General features: G+C 37.0%; 1 non-coding gene across 1 annotated transcript; it reads left to right on the forward strand.

Annotated features, from left to right (window-relative positions):
• The first annotated feature begins 11,572 nt into the window (after nucleotides 1–11,572).
• On the forward strand, nucleotides 11,573–11,679 carry LOC112420527 (small nucleolar RNA R71). The gene has a single exon (XR_003010707.1). It is a non-coding gene; the product is annotated as a small nucleolar RNA R71 (small nucleolar RNA).
• Nucleotides 11,680–15,061: the final 3,382 nt, after the last annotated feature.

Genomic DNA, 15,061 nt, shown 5'->3' on the forward strand with positions numbered 1-15,061 from the left:
AAATGGGTTGATGAACAATTGTTACTAAATACGTGCTCCAACTGTAATGATATGTTTGTAATCATGAATTGATGATAATTGTATGATTGTTGGTGAAATTACATGTTCAAATGTGTAAAAATGATAAGTTGTGAAAATTGTGCTCAATTGGTGAATTTTGATAAGTTGTTGTTAATTTGAGATTTGATTCTTGTTCAATTGATGTTATGGATGTTAATTGATGTTGTGATTGATGAATAATTGCCTGAGTATGCATATTCATGGATTGATGCTGAAAATTTGAATTGTGTTGGTGTTTTGGTGAAAATGATGAGTTAGCTCAAATTACAAGTGTTTTCAATTTTGATTGTGTCTTTGTGAGTTTTTTTAGTCATATTGACCTATAAACATGTTCTGGAAACACATTTTGGGATTGAGGGAACAAATTGGGGGATTTTGAGTGGAAAGGGGTCCAAACCCGTAACTTTTTCTGCAAACCTGTGAACGTTCGCTTAGAGGTTCGCTTAAGCGACCTGGTAAGCGAACATTCATTGTTTTTCTGGGTTCAGTTCGCCTAAGCGAACTGTGAGCGAGCAGGTAAGCGAAGATTTCTGGTTGCTACGGGAACTCGTTCGCTTAAGCGAACATGTGGTCGCTTAAGCGAACTGGTGAGCGACCAGAAAGCGAACAAAGTGAGTTGCTACTGTAACTTGTTAGCTTAAGCGAACCAGGTGGTCGCTTAAGTGAACAGCTCCAGTTTCAGTCACTTTGATCTTTTGTTCCGGGTCTTTGGGGGCCAATCCGAGTCTTCTTAAATGATATCTTAAACATGTTTAACCACTATTAATCCTTCAAAGCCTACTGGAACGATGATCGCTTGCATATACTTGGAAATTTTGAAATGAGTCTTAACTTGTGAAATTTTGAGAATTCCAAACTTTATCGAATACAAATTTGGTAAGCTAGTAAGGCTTGCAAGATGAACCTACAACTCATATAGACTTAGGTGAGGCTTGCAAGGGTAGTTAAACATCTTAGTCAATTATAAAATGATATTTCGGGTGGGAAGTGAAAGGTTATGAAAATGGGATTTTTCTTTATGAACTTGAGTTGTGCTTGGGTTAATGTTGATAATCCAGAGATGACTTAATTTCATGAATACTTTGTTGATTAAGAATGTTAATGGTTTTCAACTTGTCTATGTCATTTGTTACAAGTTGGTGTGGTGACTTACTTTTATGGTTTAGTGAAAGTGTATGAATGGTTGGTGTGATAATTATCATGAGATGAAACTATAAGTGATAATTGAAGTTGAATGACTTTGTTGATTGTTGATAATCAAGTTATGGTGTGAATGATGAATACTATGATCTATTTGTATGTGGGCATGTTTTGCTTGATAATTCAATGTTATGGGGATAATCAATATAATTGGGTGTTGTCATATACATTGAGGTTGAAATTGTGAATTGTTGTCGCATTATTGAGTCCTTATACATGCCCATGCATCATAGTCGTGTTGTTGTAAAAGGGCTGAACTTTTTTACTTCGGAGATTATGTAAGGCGGGGGTGAACCCTTACATACGATGTTGACTTGTCTATCGGAGGTGACGACCTTTTGGAGATTTGGTACCACATGCATTTATGAGTCAATAAGTTCATATCATAACATGAGTCTTATGTGATTTATGTGATTGGTGATGAAATGTGGTGAATGATTATTAATAATGATTGTGATTGGCGATTGTGAATGAATATTCGTGACTTGTTAATTATTCATATGATTGATGATTATTGGTGTGAGATATTGGAATATGATGTAAGTATCAATATGTGAATATTATTCAAATGCATGATGTTAATTGAATTATTCAAGATAATTGTTATTTGGATTATAATGATGTAATACTCACCCCCAGTGGTTTTAACCGCCTACTTGCCTGTATGGGTGAGTAGACGTTGTGCAGGACGAGTAGCTTGGTGAGTTCCTGATTTTGAGGGATAGTGGGAGCTTTCTCCACTATCGGGTCTTAGAGTAGGGTGGCTCTGATCTAGGGTTTTGTCGTAGCTCTAGATTTTGTTGGATTATTTTGATACTTTAAGATTTGTCCATGTATCGGACTTGGAGACTTTATATTTATGCATTTTGAGATCACATGACATGTATGTTGATGTATGAGATTTATATCCGCTGCGACTGATGAGGTTTTATATACATGCATGTTGACCGTTGATTTGTTTTTGATTTTCTTTGATTTGGTGAAAGTAGCGACTATTGTAACGCCCACTTTCGTTTAATTATTTATTTAATCGAGTTTAGACGATTATATTATATTTATATAATATATGTGTGAGTTTTGTTGATTTAATATGATTTAAGTTAATTTAAAAGATTTGATGTGTTTTGGTGATGAGATAAGATTATGAGACTTGTTTTATTGTTAAATAAAATAAGATTTAATAAGAAAATAAAAATATGAAAAATATTTAGTTGATGGCTGTTTTGAGATTTTAGAGAGTTTTGGGGGAGAAAGTAAGATAAGATAAGATATTAGGAAGAGCTATAAAAGAGATAGACCTAGTTTAGAAAAAAATATTGCACGTACGTTTGTTTTTGGAAAAAGGGAGAAAAAGCCATAGAAGGGAGAATCACCAAGAGAGTGCTGCGATTTTCTTCATACAAGGTAAGGGTGAGACTATTAATTCAGTATTGTTAATTGATATAGTTTTGATGAATAATTGACAAAGTTAGGATTGATTTAGAAAAGTTTTGGAATTAGGTTAAAAACCAAAAATTGATGATCAAACGGTAAAACTGAGTTAGATTGTTGTAGAAACCGTCCTATAACCTTAGAATATGTTTAGGATGAATTCTGGATGTGAAATTAGGCTTAGAACCTTGTTAGATGATGAAATTCGTGTAGAACTGCAATCTGCCCGTAGCGAAATTCATCGCTCGCCTCCCGAGCAATGATCCTCGCCACGGCGAGGGATGAACTTCATCGCTCGCCACGCGAGCCCTTTCCCTTCGTCTCGCGAGTTACAAGTCGTGACTCGCCACGATGAGCAGCCTTACTCGCCATAGCGAGCATGACCAGAGAGCATGTCATTTTCTGAGTTTTTGACTTTTGAGTTGAACCTTAGATGCCTTTGAGTACCTTTAGGTGTCTACTATTGATTAGTGAATGATTTAGAACGAGATTGAACCTAGAACAACCGTAGTTGGAATTCTGGCTTGTACTCGCCATGGCGAGCAGATGCTCTCGCCTCGCGAGCACTTCCAGAACTGAGTGCTTTTGAGGATTGAGAGACTTGAGCTGTTTGGATTGGTTAGAAAAGGAACTTTAGGTGCTAATGAGACCTATTAGAGGTAATGACTGTGAGCTTTGAAGATTTTATGAACTGTTAAAGGATAATGAAGTGAAATATGGATTTGATTGCCTTTACTTGATTTATTGCTAATTGATCAAGAATTGTTGAAAATGATTTGTTATTAAATTTGATGTGATTTGATTATGCTGCAAATGTTATTTAACTAAGTTGCATGTCTAAGTATAAGCTGATGATGAACTCCAAATTATTGGATGTATGTGTGATAAGTTGATTAAGTTGTTTTGCTGTTAGAGTTCATGCATTAGCATTCATTGAGCTTTGTCCTCACCACGATTAGGAGCTTTGTCCTCCGCACGTTTAGGAGCTTTGTCCTCCGCACGATGAAAGTATATTAATACTTATGATAAAGATTGGTACCACATGCATATAAGTGTCTAAGTTGCATTGTCGCATATGTCGAGTTTCAAAGATGTTTATGTTGTTGATGATGAATAAGCTGTGATTATGTGATACATGTTTATCAAAGATGCAATGTTGATTAAGACCGATTATGATGTTAATTATGAATTGTATTATATTGATTAATAATATTGTGTTAAGAAATCTCACCCCTTCTGCTTGAAAATGTTGCTCTTCGTATGAGTAACTTGCAGGTGATCGTGCTTAAGTTGTGCAGTTTGCTGTTGTGAGTGGCCTTGCCTCACTGTGTCGTCTAGGTCGCTCTAATACGTAACGGGATGGGGTTTTGATATGCATGCTTCATTCTATTACGTTAAACATTTATGTTATCTTTATTATGTTGATTAACATTTGAAATATTATGATGGGGCCTACGTGCCAAAACGTTTTATGGATTATGAAATATTTTCCGCTGCAACGATTAAGTTTATTTGGTTAAATTGTTATTTAACAGTTATTGGATCATGTTAAATGTGATATCCCGTTGTGTATATTGTTTACTCTGATAATGTTTTAAGAAATTTTCATATTGGGAAAACGGGGTGTTACAACTATCTCTTGAATATATGAATTATTCGCATGTTTAATTGCTTTAATAGAGTTAAGGCGTTACAAGTTGGTATCAGAGCCATCGTCAGTTGTGTCTAGACTAATACTTGTTGTTTTTCCCGGTTGTGTGCGAATGGTAGTTTAGTACCTTCGACATTTGCTTTGTTGTGTTGTGTTCTTATCGATGAGTTGGTTGTGTAGTGCTGAGATGGCAGGAGGTCGTGATGATGCGGCAATTGCGCAAGCTTTAGCGACTATGGCGCAAGTTTTGGCCCAGTCGAATGAGAATGCGGTGGCTAACCGTAGGAATGAAGGTGAGGCCGAAGAGAGGAGGCTCGATAGGTTCTTGAGGAACAATCCACCGACTTTCAAAGGGAGGTTCGATCCAGAGGGGGCACAGACTTGGGTGCAAGGGATGGAGCAGATTTTCCGAGCTATGGTTACAGGAGATGACCAAAAGGTTAGACTGGCGACTCATATGTTGACTGAGGAAGCGGAGCACTGGTGGACCAATGCCAAGGGAAGGCTTGAGTTGGAAGGTGATGTGGTGACCTGGGCTAAGTTCAAGGTTGAATTCTTAAGGAAGTATTTCCCGGAAGACTTGAGGACCAAGAATGAGATTGAGTTTCTGAATCTAAAGCAAGGAATCTTGTCAGTGGCCGAGTATGCGGCGAAGTTCGAGGAACTTTCGAGGTTTTGTCCCTACATCAATGCTGAGGATGCTATGATTTCGAAGTGCGTGAAGTTTGAGAGTGGGCTTAGGCCGGATATCTATCAGTACATGTGTGTTCAGGAGATCCGAGACTTTGATACTTTGGTGCATAAGTGTCGTATGTTTGATGATGCTGGGAAAGCTAAGTCTAATTACTATAAGGCTCAGGGTGAGAAGAGAGGAAGAGGCCATGGAGTTGGAAAACCTTACAGCAAGGACAAAGGAAAGAAGAGAGAATCTGGTGGGGGCTCTAGGCCAAGTTTGGCGGATGTCAAGTGCTATAGGTGTGGAACTTTGGGTCATTATGCCAATGATTGCAAGCATGATGTGAATTGTCACAAGTGTGGGAAAACGGGTCACAAGGCGGCTGATTGCAAGAGTGTTGCAAGAGAGATTACTTGTTACAATTGCGGAGAGAAGGGTCATATTAGTACTAAGTGTACCAAGCCGAAGAAGGCGGCGGGAAAGGTGTTTGCTTTAAATGCGGAGGAGGTGGAGCAGCCGGATAATCTTATACGAGGTATGTGTTTTATCAATAGTACTCCTTTGATTGCAATTATTGATATTGGTGCTACTCATTCTTTTATCTCGGTTAGTTGTGTTGAACGTTTGAATTTGGTTGTAACTTCTTTGTTGCAGGGAATGGTTATTGACACCTGATGAGTCATTTATTGCTTACTTTTATATGCTTTTTAGTTTAGTTTTAATTACATTTTATTTTATTTTATATTAGCATTATTTCCTTTTTAGGATAGTTTACTTTAAATTGCATTTTATTTTATTTCAGGAATGAATATTGGATGGATTGAGTCTTGGAGCAAAAAAAAGGGACTTGGAGCCGATTGGATACAAAAATATGAAGATTGAGAGACAAAAATATGTCTCCCCACAGTCAGAAGCTTGGCACCGCCGTGCCATAATCCAGAGTGCCTTTTGCTGCTTTTGCTTAGATTTTAAGCTACTCTATTTTTAGCCCGAATGTAATAGCTTAGATTTTAAGTCGAGTGAATGCTATAAATAGAGTAGCCATCCATCACAAATATTCATCTTTACTTGGAATTCAATAAGTGACAATTGCTTTTCTAATTAAAGTTCTTTTCTTTTCCTTTATTTTCTTGTCATTTACCTTTATGCTTTCTCTCTTCTCCCCCATGTCTACGATGAACATGAGTGAGTAGACTTCTCCTTGTCTTGGGATTGTTGGATAAGTCTAAATGACATAATCCTAATCAAACCAAGCTCTAAGCCTTAATCTTATGTAACCCTAATTTCTTATCTAAATTCACCGTTTTAACATGGATCAACCATTATCAAACTGTGAAAACGAAAGTGGAGGGTTTGATAATTGTTTATCCATTATCCCAAATATCAATTCATAAAACGAAAGTGGAGCTTTGATATTCGAACAAGTGAATTTAGACAAGGATTGCAAAGTCAGCGAAATAGGCTTTGCAATCTTTGAGACATATAGTTTCGATCTTCAAGGGAACTAATAACAATCAAGTCAGCGAAATAGGCTTGGTTGTTAGAAGAACCAAAATCTAATAGTAATCAAGTCAGCGAAATAGGCTTGGTTGCTAGAGGAACATAAGAGAAACTGTCTTGAGAAATTAGGTCTAACATACATAGCTAGGCAGTTAGGCGTGAGTGAAGACCAAGGGCTATACAAGATTGAGGGAAACAATAGGCTGAACATAGAAACCCTTATCTCTATGAATTTCATTAAAACTCGAATCCCCTTTGTTTATACGCTCAAGCTTAATGTACCTATTTTGATATTATTGCCTAACCCATCTCGGACTAACACCGAGGTGGAAGAAAATTTGTTGTATGTTAATGATGACCCACAGGTGCACATAGAGCAGCATAATGAAGAGGCAGATGGTGCACACTTGCACCAAGAAGCGGAAGGTGCACACTTGCACCACGAAGAGGAAGGTGCACAATTGCACCATGATGAGGAACACCATGACCATGATGAAGGTGAAACAAATGAAAATGCAAGATGGGCATGGATGCATACCGAGGTCGAGAGGATAAGCACCGAGCAACAAAGGCAAGGTGTTGAATTAATGGGAATAAGGAATGATGTCCAACGGGGCAACCGCATATCCGAAGAAAACAACCAAATGCTTCGGAACATGATGCACCACTTTCACCTCCAAGGTCCTCCATATGGACCTCAATGATAAAAATGTGAGCTTTCCTCCTCCTCTCTTCCCTTCTTTCTCCTCCTCTTCCTTCCCCTTCTTCTTCTTCTCTTTCCTCTTCTTCTCCTTCTCTTTTATTTTCTACTATCTTGAATCATTGAGGACAATGCTTCTCCTAAGTGTGGGGGGAGCCTAATAAAGTGTCTTTAGTCGTAGTGTTTCCAAACTCCCTTGAACTTTATTCTTTTGCTTTGTTTTATTGTAAAAGGCATGAATAAGCAGCTTATTTTTATTGTTTTATTATGACATAATTTTTTTGTTGTCTCTTCAATGGTCGTTTCTTGTACATGAAAGTGATTTCTTGTGTTATAAGTATTCTTGCTATACCCACATCAAGTTTTATTGTGAAATAAATTCTCCAATGAGAAAAACACCTAGTTGCAATCCTTGAGTAAGTGTATGAGTAGGTATTTTAAGGAACACGTTCTAGCTTTAATGGTAACCTGGACCCTTAAAAATCTTCAGAGTAAAAGTAGTATAAGTTTATGTGGGAATAATTCTAATGTAATGAAATGTGTAAACCGAAATGGGGCGGAAGGATATCACCACACGTGGAGGAAAGGATACCCTCTCACTGACTTCCTAAATGTGGTGATGACTTCTCAAACAAATTGTGCTTGAATTAAACCCTCTAAAAAGAGGAACTTCCTAAGTGAAGTAAACAAGTTGTAGCACTACTTAGGGTGATCATAGAAACTTGGAGGAAAGGATACCCTCTCACGGACTTCCAATGTGAAATGATAGTCCCTAGGCATCTACAAGCCCCCAAATGTATAAAGTCATCAAGTCTATCTTAACTCTCCCACTTCTCTTATATGAAATGAAGAAAAAAAATTTCTCGGTCACTTTAGTGTTAAGGTTAGAACCTCTTCCTCATAATATCTATCTTATACAGGAGCAAGAAAAGGGTTGGACTACACACACACACTCACTTGAGATTTGTTGTCGGGTTGAATAAGTTTACAAGGAATGCTTGAAGTTGTGATTAGTGTACATTGAAATGAAACCTCGAGGGAGACATAAGCTTTTATTTAAAGTGTCACATATTAATCCTTTTGTTGCTGCCGTGTCTATGCCTTTTGCTTGAGGACAAGCAAAGATTCAAGTGTGGGGGAGTTTGATGAGTCATTTATTGCTTACTTTTATATGCTTTTTAGTTTAGTTTTAATTAGATTTTATTTTATTTTATATTAGGATTATTTCCTTTTTAGGATAGTTTACTTTAAATTGCATTTTATTTTATTTCAGGAATGAATACTGGATGGATTGAGTCTTGGAGCAAAAAAAAGGGACTTGGAGCCGATTGGATACAAAAATATGAAGATTGAGAGACAAAAATATGTCTCCCCACAGTCAGAAGCTTGGCACCGCCGTGCCATAATCCAGAGTGCCTTTTGCTGCTTTTGCTTAGATTTTAAGCTACTTTATTTTTAGCCCGAATGTAATAGCTTAGATTTTAAGTCGAGTGAATGCTATAAATAGAGTAGCCATCCATCACAAATATTCATCTTTACTTGGAATTCAATAAGTGACAATTGCTTTTCTAATTAAAGTTCTTTTCTTTTCCTTTATTTTCTTGTCATTTACCTTTATGCTTTCTCTCTTCTCCCCCATGTCTACGATGAACATGAGTGAGTAGACTTCTCCTTGTCTTGGGATTGTTGGATAAGTCTAAATGACATAATCCTAATCAAACCAAGCTCTAAGCCTTAATCTTATGTAACCCTAATTTCTTATCTAAATTCACCGTTTTAACATGGATCAACCATTATCAAACTGTGGAAACGAAAGTGGAGGGTTTGATAATTGTTTATCCATTATCCCAAATATCAATTCATAAAACGAAAGTGGAGCTTTGATATTCGAACAAGTGAATTTAGATAAGGATTGCAAAGTCAGCGAAATAGGCTTTGCAATCTTTGAGACATATAGTTTCGATCTTCAAGGGAACTAATAACAATCAAGTCAGCAAAATAGGCTTGGTTGTTAGAAGAACCAAAATCTAATAGTAATCAAGTCAGCGAAATAGGCTTGGTTGCTAGAGGAACATAAGAGAAACTGTCTTGAGAAATTAGGTCTAACATAACATTATAAGCTTACAGTTTTGGTTTGAGAAGGACTTGTTATTTAGATGAAACCAACGATCCCAAGGCTCCTTTTATTATATTAATTTTCAACCGTTTGAAAACCCTCAGCTTACAATTCTCTTCTCTTCTAATCATTTCCAAAGGTTAATTGAATTGAACTACTCCCTGTCGGAACGATACTCTTTTAATACTACTTTGGTAAGACCGTGCACTTGCGGTTTTATCTCATCAACACCCCGGCTAGCGGTTCGGTGACTACTTCTTTTATGTGTGCTAAGTGTCCTGTTAATTTTGGTAATGTTGATTTTGAGTTGGATCTTGTTTGTCTTCCGTTTAAGCATATGGATGTGATTTTTGGTATGGATTGGTTGTTAGCTTTTGGAGTTAGCATTAATTGTTGACTAAGAGTGTAAAGTTTTCTAAGCCGGTAGAAGAGTTAGATAAGAGATTCTTGACCGCAGAGCAAGTGAAGAAGTCTTTAGATGGTGAAGCTTGTGTGTTCATGATGTTTGCATCCTTGAAGGAAAGTAGTGAGAAAGGAGTTGGTGAATTACCGGTTGTGCAAGAGTTTCCTGAAGTTTTTCCGGATGATATTACCGAGTTACCGCCGGAGAGGGAAGTTGAGTTTGCAATTGATTTGGTACCAGGCACGAGTCCTATTTCGATTGCGCAGTATCGGATGTCTGCATCAGAGTTGGGTGAATTGAAGAAACAGTTAGAAGAGTTGCTTGAGAAACAGTTTATTAGGCCGAGTGTTTCGCCGTGGGGTGCTCCAGTGTTGTTGGTTAAGAAGAAAGATGGAAGTATGAGGTTGTGTGTGGATTATCGGCAGTTGAACAAAGTAACGATTAAGAATCGGTATCCACTTCCAAGGATTGATGATTTGATGGATCAGCTGGTTGGTGCAGAGGTGTTTAGTAAGATTGATTTGAGATTAGGATATCATCAGATTAGAGTAAAGGCGGAAGATATATCCAAAACCGCGTTCCGAACGAGGTATGGACACTATGAGTATTCCGTGATGCCATTTGGAGTATCCAATGCGCCAGGTGTCTTTATGGAATATATGAATAGAATATTTCATCCTTATTTGGACCGATTTGTGGTGGTTTTCATAGATGATATTTTGGTGTATTCGAAGTCTGAGGAAGAGCATGTTGAGCATCTGAGGATTGTGTTGCAAGTCTTGAAAGAGAACCAGTTGTGAGCCAAGTTGTCTAAGTGTGAATTTTGGTTGAAGGAAGTGAGAACCTTCCTCAATTTTTCTGGTTGAAGTCTTGAAAGAGAACCTTCCTCAATTTTTCTCTTTTTAGAAAGGATTTCTTTTAAAAATTTAGCATAGGTAGGCATTTGGGTTAAGACTTCGGTGAAAGGCACATCAATGTATATTTTGTTCATCATTTCTATGAACTTTTTAAATTGCTCATCTAGCTTAGATTTGGCAAACCTTTGTGGGAAAGGAATTTTTGGCTTAAAGGGAGGTGGTGTGGTCTCCTCAACTCGTGGTTCTTCTCTTTCTACCCTGGTTTCCCTAGCCGGTGGTTCGCAGATCTCTTTCTCACTTTCATTGGATATGGTTCTCCCTATGGGGTCTTCTAGTGGCTTACCACTCCTAAGTGTAACAGCATTCATTTTGTTGGGTTGCCCGACCTTATGAACTATTTGGGAGAGCTGAGTTTCTGAAGTTTTGTTGTGAGAGAAGATGGAGTCTATCTTTGTTGTGAGAGTAGCAAGAGAGTCGCTCAAAAGTCTAGTTTGATCCTTAAGCTCTTGTAGCTGTTCGGATTGTTTAAGAAAATAGTTTTCCATTAAAAGTTCGATGTGAGACTTTTGAACAACTCTTTGTCTATTCTGAACAAAGTTTAACTGCTCAACAATACCTAGTTTGCAATCGATGCTAGAATGACTAGATAGGTCACATGCTTCACATGGAGATGAAAAAGAAGTAGGTGTGACAACACAAGTATTCATGTGATCAAGTCTTTGAGATAGTGCATTCACCTTGGTAGATAGATAGTCAAAGGAAGAGATTTCGTTCATACCTGCCTCTTTTTCAGAGGGTGAAGAATTGATGACTGCTTTCTCTTCAATCCATTGAAAAAGGTTTAGAGCCATGTCTTCAATCAAGGCATAAGCTGTTGTAAAATCCTTGTTCAAGGCACCACCTGCAGCTGCATCAACAGTTAACTTAGTGTTAGATGTTAAACCATTATAAAATGTGTGGATGATTAACCATTTCTCCAAACCATGATGGGGACAAAGTCTAAGTATTTCTTTAAAACGCTCCCACACATCGTAAAGAGATTCCCCGTTTTCTTGAGTAAATTGGTAAAGCCTTCCCCTAAGTTGGGCGGTTTTTGATGGGGGAAAAAAACGGCAAAGGAATTCTCGCCTCAGTTGATCCCATGAGGTGATGGAGCCGGGTTTTAAAGAATTGAACCAATTGCTGGCCCTATCTTTTAGAGAAAAAGGGAAGAGATGTAGCCTAACAGTCTCTTGGTCGTCTTTGTAAGTTACACTAAGTCTCCAAAAGGTTGAGATATGGAAATTTGGGTCTTCAGAGGGTGATCCAGAAAACTGGTTTTGTTGTACCAAACTTAGTAGTGCAGGTTCTTCAACCGTTGGGTAAACTATAATAGTGCATGGCTCATCTGAAGAAGGGAATGAATACTCCTTAAGAGTGCGTTCCTCAGCCATGTTATCTATTATTTTATGCTACCCAAGAAGTCAAGTGTAAGGAAAGAAAGAAAGAAGAAGAGAAGAAAAGAGGAAGAAGAAAGAGTTATAATCACAAAGAAAGAGTTAATTAAATTAGTTTACTCCCCGGCAGCGGCGCCAAAAACTTGATGAGATAAAACCGCAAGTGCACGTCTTACCGAAGTAGTATGAAAAGAGTATCGTTCTGATAGGGAGTAGTTTAATTCAATTAACCTTTGATAATGATTAGAGGAGAAAAGAGTTGTAAGTTGGGGTTTTCAAGCGATTGAAAGATAATAATAATAGGCTTAAATATGATATTAGTCCCTGTAATTTGGGTCGATTTTGAATTTTGTCCCTGTAAAAAAAAAACTTTGAATTACATCCCTGTAAAAAAAAAAATGTTTGAAAAAGGTCCCTGGCCCCACATTTTTTATGACTGTGCAACGTATGCCACGTGGCGCTAACGTGGCATGCCACATAATATTAAATTTTTAAAAATAATTTTTAAATTCTAAAAATTGTTTTTAAAATTTAAAAATATAAAAAAAATTAAAAAATCTGAAAAAAAATTTAAAAATATTAAAATTATTTTCTGAAATTATTTTTATCATATAATTTTTAAAAAAAATATATTTTTTTTTTAAATTATAAAATCTGAAATTTCTGAAAAAAAAATATTTCGAAAAAAAATGAAATGATTTTTTTATTTTTTTTAAAATATGAAGAAAAAAAATATAATTTTCAAATTAAAAAAAATTAATGGTCGAAAATTAAATTTTAACAATTTTTTTAAATGATTTTCGAATTTCTTTTCATATTTTTTTAATTTAAAAAAATAATTTTCAAAACTGTAAAAATAATTTTAATTTTTTAATTATGTGGCTGCCACGTCAGCGCCACGTGGCAGAAGTTGCACAGTCAGCAACTGCCACGTGGCAAAACCCATGCCATATCATCAAAAATGTGGGGCCAGGGACCGTTTTCAAACAAAAAAAATTTTACAGGGATGTTTTTCAAACTTTTTTTTTTACAGGGACGAAAATCAAAACGGGCCCAAATTACAGGGACGAAAATGATATTTAAGCCATAATAATAAAAGGAGCCTTGGGATCATTGGTTCATCTAAATGACAAGTCCTTCACAAACCAAACTATAAGCTTATAACTTTATGTTAAACCTAATTTCTCAAGACAGTTTCTCTTTTGTTTCTCTAGCAACCAAGCCTATTTCGCTGACTTGATTACTATTAGATTTTGGTTCCTCTAACAACCAAGCCTATTTCGCTGACTTGATCATTATTAGTTCCCTTGAAGATCGAAACTATATGTCTAAAAGATTGCAAAGACTATTTCGCTGCCTTTGCAATCCTTGTCTAAATTCACTTGTTCGAATATCAAAGCTCCACTTTCGTTTTATGAATTGATATTTGAGATGATGGATAAACAATTATCAGACCCTCCACTTTCGTTTCCATAGTTTGATAATGGTTGATCCATGTTAAAGCGGTGAATTTAGATAAGAAATTAGGGTTACATAAGATTAAGGCTTAGAGCTTGGCTTGATTAGGATTATGTCATTTAGACTTATCCAACAATCCCAAGACAAGGAGAAGTCTACTCACTCATGTTCATCGTAGACATGGGGAAGAAGAGAGAAATCATAAATGTAAATGACAAGAAAATAAAGGAAAAGAAAAGAACTTTTATTAGAAAATCAATTGTCACTTATTGAATTCCAAGAAAAGATGAATATTTGTGATGGATAGCTACTCTATTTATAGCATACATTCGACTTAAAATCTAAGCAATTACATTACTGGAATGTTCCACAAGAAACTGCGGGCTAAAATAGAGTAGCTTAAAATCTAAGCAAAAGCAGCAAAAGTGACTCTGGAGGGTGGCACGGCCGTGCCAATGCTAGCACAGGCCGTGCCAAGCTTTTGACTTTGGGGGAGACGTATTTTTGTCTCCGAATCTTCGTATTTTCGCACTAAATCAGCTCCAAGTCCCTTTCTTTTGCTCCAAGACTCAATCCATCCAATATTCATTCCTGAAATAAAATAAAATGCAATTTGTAGTAAACTATCTTAAAAAGGAAATAATACTAATATAAAATAAAATAAAATCTAATTAAAACTAAACTAAATAGCATATAAAAATAGATATTAAATGACTCATCAGACAGCATTTCCATGGATTTTGTAACGAGTTTACCGAACACTCCGAGAGGGCATGATGCCATTTGGGTGGTTGTCGACAGGCTGACGAAGTCGGCACACTTTATTCCGATCAATATTGCTTATCCGGTAGCTCAGTTGGCGGAGATTTATATTCATAATATTGTGAAGTTACATGGAGTTCCGTCGAGTATTGTGTCGGATAGAGATCCGAGGTTCACTTCTAGATTTTGGAAGAGTTTGCAAGATGCATTGGGTTCGAAGTTGAGGTTGAGTTCGGCTTATCATCCGCAAACATATGGTCAGTCGGAGAGGACGATCCAATCATTAGAGGAGTTGCTGAGAGTGTGTGTACTTGAGCAAGGTGGAGCTTGGGATAGTCACCTACCGTTGATAGAGTTCACGTACAACAACAGTTGCCATTCGAGTATTGGTATGGCACCGTTCGAAGCTTTGTATGGTCGGAGGTGCAGAACTCCTTTATGTTTGTTTGAGTCGGGAGAAAGTGTTGTGTTGGGACCGGATTTGGTTCATCAGACTACAGAGAAAGTCAAGATGATAAGAGAAAAGATGAAAGCGTCGCAGAGTCGACAAAAGAGTTACCATGACAAGCGTAGGAAGGCCCTTGAGTTTCAAGAGGGAGATCATGTATTTCTGAGATTTACTCCTATGACGGGTGTACGACGTGCATTGAAGTCTAAGAAGTTGACTCCAAAGTTCATTGGTTCGTATCAGATATCTGAGAGGGTTGGAACAGTGGCATACAAAGTGGGTTTGCCACCACATCTTTCGAATTTGCATGATGTGTTTCATGTGTCGCAACTTCGGAAGTATGTAGCGGATCATTCGCATGTT

Source organism: Medicago truncatula, chromosome 3, assembly GCF_003473485.1.
Source record: "Medicago truncatula cultivar Jemalong A17 chromosome 3, MtrunA17r5.0-ANR, whole genome shotgun sequence".
Taxonomy (NCBI): Eukaryota; Viridiplantae; Streptophyta; class Magnoliopsida; order Fabales; family Fabaceae; genus Medicago; species Medicago truncatula.